Genomic DNA, 7,177 nt, shown 5'->3' with positions numbered 1-7,177 from the left:
TCTCTTAATTTTTTTTATTATATATGATGACATTTATAAAGGTGAAGAGTTGAGTCAAAGTACCCTTTCCAATTATACAAAAGCCATAGCTAGGGATTCACGTGGGTTCACGCAGGAACCTGAAATGAATCTCATCTTTGTTTTCGCTGCTAAAATGATCATTTAATGTTTTGAGTACGTATATGTAATTATGTGTTGAATATTGCTTCTATGGCTGTATAGCTACTAATATATTTATGTTTTCATTTGTATTTTTCTTTAGCTGTTTAATCATATTTTTTTTATGAAATTGAAATTAAGTTAAATCATTTTATGTTATCTTTTTTTATTAGTTTAATTTTAAAAAAAAAATTAATATAATATCAAAATTTTATATCCAAAAAACATTTTTTGACAAATTCAAAAAAAAATAACATAAGATAAAAAAAAAATTTAAAATATCAAATCAATCCGAAGGAGACTTTTGTTTTAAAAGACGTATTATTAAATATATAATTATTTATGTTGTTTCTTCTTATTAACTTAAATTTTTGGGAGAAATAATTTCATGATACTCGTATTTTTTATTATTTATTTTTACCTTTGCCCCTTTCTCAAAAAAATTAATTTGATTATTAGAACATGTTTAATTATTAAGGGATACATGCATGTACAATATAAATTCAAAAAAATGAGTTCTATTCATAATTTTACTATTTTATACATCAAATTGTTCTTAAAAGTTTCCACTCTGTTTTTCCTCCCAACCAGACATACACTTACATAACTTAAAAAGATAAAATAATAATAATAATAAAAAATAGAGAGTACAATGCTAACAATGAAACACTAATCCTTAATTTAATGAAACTTGCTTGTCTGTTAGCAACCACGTCTATATACTATGGCTTTTCTTCTTCCTGGTCTTGCTCTCTTAGTTTTGATTGAATTTGACCAGCACTTTAGCTTATTAATAAAAAAATACTCACAAACAAAATTTAATATTTGAAAAGCCAATAACATATATCATTGTCAATTGATTCATACTTATAATTTCAAAGATGAAATTGAACCCTTAATCAAGAATTTCAGCAGTCATTAACACATTCAACTAATTGAACAAAAAAAAACAAATCACATGTTCTGATGAAATGATGTTGTAACAAGCCCCAAGTAACTAAATGAAGAGAGATAATCCTAAATACTTCCCATTCATTTGGTATTCAACAAGAGTTTAGGGTTTATTAGCTAATTAAGAATTGGAGACAGCCTCAGGGATCAGAATTCATTTGGAAAAGCCAAGAATCATCATACCCTCATCATATATATATAACTGTAATCTGAACTATGTAATTCCTATGGATCTATTTATATGTTAACAAACTTAGAATTTTTTAAAAAGTCTCAAATTTAAACTTATTTTGTAATAGGTCAAATAAATCAAACTAAACAGAGACCAAATGTAAGTTCCTTACATATTGTTTAACCTATTTTTACTCTACTTGTATGAAAAAGATGCGTTAAATACTTAAAATAAAAGATCATTTATATTGAAGTTGATAATCGTTAGATAAAAATTTAATCAAATCAATCAAATTATTTAATAATTATTAATTAACAATTTTATATAAAGATATTTCTACGTGATTTTTCATCAATTTTACTTTTTGTCTGAAAATTAATAGAGCCGAATATTCTTCCAAAGAAGGAATCTTCTGCTGTCGCAAAATAATCGTTTTAATTAGCTGCTCTTCAATGGCACATTCTTGAAAGTTGAAAGTTGAAACTATATCCTCCAGCTTACTTTTTAGTTTTTAACTTTTTTTTTTTCATGATAAGATAATAAATTCACCTCTAACTAATAATAATAATGGTGCAGTGCAAGATCCAACCCAAATAATTATGATGCAAGTATTCATATGTAGATATCAGCATTATCAGAATGAAGATGAAGTTTTTCCAACGCAATGATTGAATTCTAATTTGCCTTTTTCCTACCTTTTTAAGTTTTTCGTTTTCTTTTTCTTTTTGTTATTAGATTTTCTTTTGCTTTTTAATATCATTTCCATTGTGAATAATGTATTTGAATATTATTATTGTACCTTTAATTATATGGTATTTGAAAAATGATCTTTTAAATTTTTTTCTCAATTGATATTAATAAATATAATTTTCATAATATAATCTTTAAGCAAAACCAAAAACATATGTAAAAAGATTATAATAAAAAATAAACTTGATAATATTAATTGAAAAAACCTAAAAATATTCATTTTTATAATATTTTTGCTCTTTTTTAACTAAGGGTGTTTAAATTTATTTGTTGGTGTATTTTTTATTTTTTTTAATAGAAAAGATTAACGTGGACATTTTCTAATTACTATCGACAATATCTTTACTACTAAAATAATTATAAGAAAATAAGTAGATCATCTAATTTATCCCAAAAATTAGTTTAAGAAATAATCGTTGCCGGTACCTTAATTATTCTTAATTCCTTATAAAGGTTATCAGATTTTTATTTAGGAAAATGTGAGCCTTGAAAATTTTCTCATTTTAGGACTTGACAAAGACTTAAAATGTGAAAATTTAAGGATGACTTAAAATTTTATGTGGTGTGAAAGTAACTTAATAATAACAACTTTTAATCAGGTTCTGATGCCATATAAAAAAAATAAATGAGCTTAATTTTCTAAAACTAAGTTAAAAAATAAGAATTACTTCATATTTATAAAGGCTCTCAAATTTTGAATTTTAGGCCATGTGAGACTTGATAATAATGTTAGCATCTGATCACAATTTATATTTCTAAAAGTGCTCTTATTTATAATTTATCTTTTAATTTTTAAAACTAAAGGCACCAATATTAGTTATGAAAAATATAGAGTATTAATATATTATTTATTAATTTATTATCAACAATAACTAATATCAAAGATACTTCCATTAAAAAATACATGTATAAAGAGATATATCTAGGAGACATATCCACAAAAATACTTTAATTAGATACAGCCATAAAAAAAATATTTTCATTAGATATATCTATAAAGATACTTTTATTAAATACAGCTATAAGCAATAATTGGCAGGAGTTGATAAAATCCTTGTAGACGTAATGGGATTGGTTAGTTATACAAAGCCTGTAACACTCTATCATACAGAGTCTTATGCTTGAGTCATAAAGTTGAGGTGGCAAGGTATTACGACCTCTAAAAGTATATTACCCCTTTTCAATACCAATATATATATATATATTGGTATTGAAAAGGGGTAATATACGAGGAGCCTTGAAAGACAAGTAAAACAAAATTACAAAATAAAAAACACAACACTCAGAAATATGGATTACTTGCGTGTGAAGAAAACTAAGATTTAGAAGTATAGAATAAACAAAAAGTGAGAATAGAGAACCAAGGATACAAAATAACTAGCTCCTAACTCAGCTTGCGAAGCTAAGGCTGGCCGGAGAATATTTATATACATATATACATATGTCAAAAATCCAAAATACATAAATGAAAACCCTAACTCTCTTCAAACCTCTAAGAGGAACAAAATAAACAAGAAACGATGTAAATCCCGAGTAATTAGTAAATAACTAATCAATAAATTAATTATTAATCAAAGTAATGAGAAAATGGGATTTGATAGTTTAATGTGATAAAAAAAATTGAAACGAAAATTTTGACACTAATTTTAAAAGATTTGGCCCAAAATTGGGTCGAACGGACTAAACCAGTCGAACCGGGCCCAAAAATAGGCCTAAGCCCAACCCACACTTCACTAACACCATGAACTCATCTCATTTCTTCCCAATTGCATGAGAAACACGTTGCTGAGGAAAGAGCAAAGGAAGAGAGCTCAAACCCTTGCTCCAAATTTCAATTCACTACAACTTTTGATTCGGAGCTCCGATCGTCGCACCGTTTGCGGCCACGCGTCTGCAGTGACGAGCTCTACAAAGCTTGGTACCTTTCAAGGTGAGAAAATCATAATCTCAACTTCTATTCTCTCTTCTTCAATTCTGAAATGTTAGGATTTTGGTGTGGTAAGATTTTGGTTAAATTGATGTTATAGGATTGACTTGAGAAATTTGTGGGCTTTGGTTTGATTGAGGCACATACAAGGTAAGGTTCATTAACCCTAGCCAATTTCGGTTCTAGTATATTAAATTGTGAATTTTGAGTATGTATGGTGATATATGTGAAATTAAGTGTATAAGTGTATATGTTGGAGCTTGGATTGTAAGCATTGAAACTTTGTGGAGGTTGGGTACTTGAGCTTTGATGATTTTGGGGGCTTGAGGGGCTGTGTTGGTTGGTGTTTCGCCTTGGACAACACGCGAAAATCGGCCAATGTATGGTTTAGGTTTCGCGTATTTAATATGTAATGGCCTGGAAAAACTTAGGCTAGAGAACCATATGATAAGTTGAAATGTGCATGTATGTTAATGTTTAGCAACCTTGATAGATTTATTTAAATGATATTGAGAATGAGTGGTGATTGATAATGGTTATGTTGCCAGTGTGGTGTTGGTGCTTGATGATGAATTTAATTGAACTTGATGGAGATTGACTTAGCATATTTGATATTAATTAGCCAATTCTTGATGTAAGAGTTGAGCCATTCATGAAAGTGGTGTGAAGTACTTATTGTGGGTAATTGTTGAATAAAAGGGTTAAATGTACATGTTGATATGTGTGACAAGGGAGCTATGTATAAACATGAGTATAATTGTTATTGTCTTGAATTTGAAATTGTGAAGATGTATGTAAATATGTAAGAAGTTATTGAATGATTGAGAATGTTGGGTGTGGTGTATTGTAAAATGTATGGAAGGGTTGAGTGTTGGTATGCCTTGGTTGTGAAATATTTGGTATGAAAAGAGATTTTGGTAAAAATGGAAGTTTGGTATATTTTGGTAAGAATTGATTTTTGATGAATTTTGGTAGTCCATAACTTGTTCCTCAAAATTTTGGATGAAAATGAGATTTATTTTAAATTAAAGAGGGTTTTATAAGCTTGAGAACGATATAAGGTTTGCGAAAAATTGAATTCTGTAGAGGAAATTATGGACGCCAGAAATCTGGTGCTAAAAACTGAAAATTTTAAAGATGCAGCAGAATCAGGATTTCTGGTGTGTGCCCACGCACACTGTTGTGCACACGCACCCAGCAGTAGCAGAAACTTTACCTATGCGTACGCACGTCTTTGTGCGCACGCACACCTGGTGTTTTTCAGAAAGTGTGCGTATGCACGCCGTTGTGCGCACGCACGCACCAGGATATGCTTTCTGCTGGTGCCGCTCGCACAGGTGAGGCGCACGCACGCCAAGTAATTCTGGGTTGGTGTGTGCACGCACGCACACGCTCTGTTTCTCGCAAGGTGTGCGCACGCACACTTGTGTGCGTCCGCACAAACTCTGTTTTTCCAGCACCTGTATTTTTATCATTCAATCATGGTTTCGAACCTCTGAACTTCTATTTTTGTCATTTTAACCCTAGAACTTACTAGTAAGCCTAGTAATTAGTTGAAGCTAGGAAAAAGGTGATAGCTTGAGAGTGAAGTAATAATTTTAAATGAAGAATTAGGTACAAATTGTAATGATATGAAATGTATGTATGAGATCAGGCTAAGCTATGATTATAAAGAATGAATGTAAGAAAATGATGATGATAAATGATGAGATTTGGGATGATTGTATGTGGCCATAATGGTCAAGATGTGTATGTGGCCGAAATGGTCGAGATGGCAAGGTCTGGGTGTGATCCCGCTTGCGTATTAATTTGAAAATGTGTTCGGATGGCAAGTTGAGAACGGAAGTTTCCTCTCTTGTCGTGATGTGGATGTGGGGAAGGTGGAAATGCACTCTCCTTCGTATTGTTTTCCCCACATTCTTCTTTGATTGCAAGGTGGAAAGGCACACTCCTTCGATATGGAACGACACTCTCCTTCCTGAAACCTCCAGGAGAAGGTGGAAAGGCACTCTCCTTCGTTTATGATCCTCTTGGAGATGCGCAACCTAGAGACCAATGTTTGGGTTAGCTACCAGATGTGTTGGGCTTTGGCGAAGTAACTGACACGTGAGCTCACGGCCAGTAGGATATACATTCATCATATGCATTTTGTTTGTTTGTTTGCTATGGTTAATTTGGGATTGCCTAAATGAATATATTATGATAATTATGATAATTGCTACTTGCACTACTTGTCTCATACCTGTGCTTGCTTTGCCTGTTTGTCTGTGTTTGTAAATTCACTAGAGATGGAGGAACGGAGGAAAGGTGGACAGGTTGAGTGTTAAGATAGAATTTAAGTTGAGTTTAGAATTTCCTAGATACTGATCCCTTTTACGGTTTCTGTTTAGTAATCTTAAGCTTTATAATTTTGAGTGTCGGCGTTCTAGGATTGCCTCTGCATTCCCATGACCTTATATATTATGTGCGAATGTTTATGTACTTAGTTTCCTCTCCAAGAAACTTGTTTATTTTGTTCCTCTTAGAGGTTTGAGGAGAGTTAGGGTTTGAGCTCTCTTCCTTTTCTCTTTCCTCAGCAGCGTGTTTCTCATGCAATTGGGAAGGAATGAGTTGAGCTCATGGTGTTAGTGAAGTGTGGGTTGGGCTTGGGACACATTTTTGGGCTCAGTTCGACCAGTTCGTCCTAATTTTAGGCCAAATTCTTTAAAATTAATGTCGAAATTCTCGTTTTAATTTTCTCTATCACATTAAACTATCAAATCCCATTTCTCATTACTTTGATTAATAATTAATTTATTGATTAGTTATTTACTAATTACTCGGAGTTTTTTTTTTTACCAAAGATAGGAGACTCGAACCCGCAACCTCTTAATTGAGTATGGGAAGACTATGCCATTTGAACTATTACTCATTAGCCAATACCACTAAAAATAGGAGACTCGAACCCGCAACCTCTTAATTGAATATCGGGAGTCTATGCCATTTGAGCTATTACTCGGAGTTTACAAAGCCAATTGCAGACTAATTGCATTATTATCATTTGAATAAAATAAATTCTAAATAAAAATATATCGATATTGGCATTATCATTTATATTAAATCTCTAATAGATTTATTAAAAATAAATATATACAAAAAATTATATATGCATTTATGTGGATTTTTCTATCTGGTTAAATTTTAAAAAATTAATTTTATAATATAGTATTAGAGTATAT

At 31.0% G+C, this 7,177-nt stretch overlaps 1 protein-coding gene across 1 annotated transcript in view; it reads right to left on the bottom strand.

Moving 5' to 3' along the window:
• LOC107644370 (heat stress transcription factor C-1) overlaps nt 1-7,177 on the bottom strand; it is a 10,731-nt gene that overhangs the window by 1,306 nt on the left and 2,248 nt on the right. The gene's annotated exons all lie outside the window — the stretch shown is intronic.

Source organism: Arachis ipaensis, chromosome B05 (genome assembly GCF_000816755.2).
Source record: "Arachis ipaensis cultivar K30076 chromosome B05, Araip1.1, whole genome shotgun sequence".
NCBI classification, from domain to species: Eukaryota; Viridiplantae; Streptophyta; class Magnoliopsida; order Fabales; family Fabaceae; genus Arachis; species Arachis ipaensis.
This window is presented reverse-complemented; position numbering and strand designations above follow the sequence as displayed.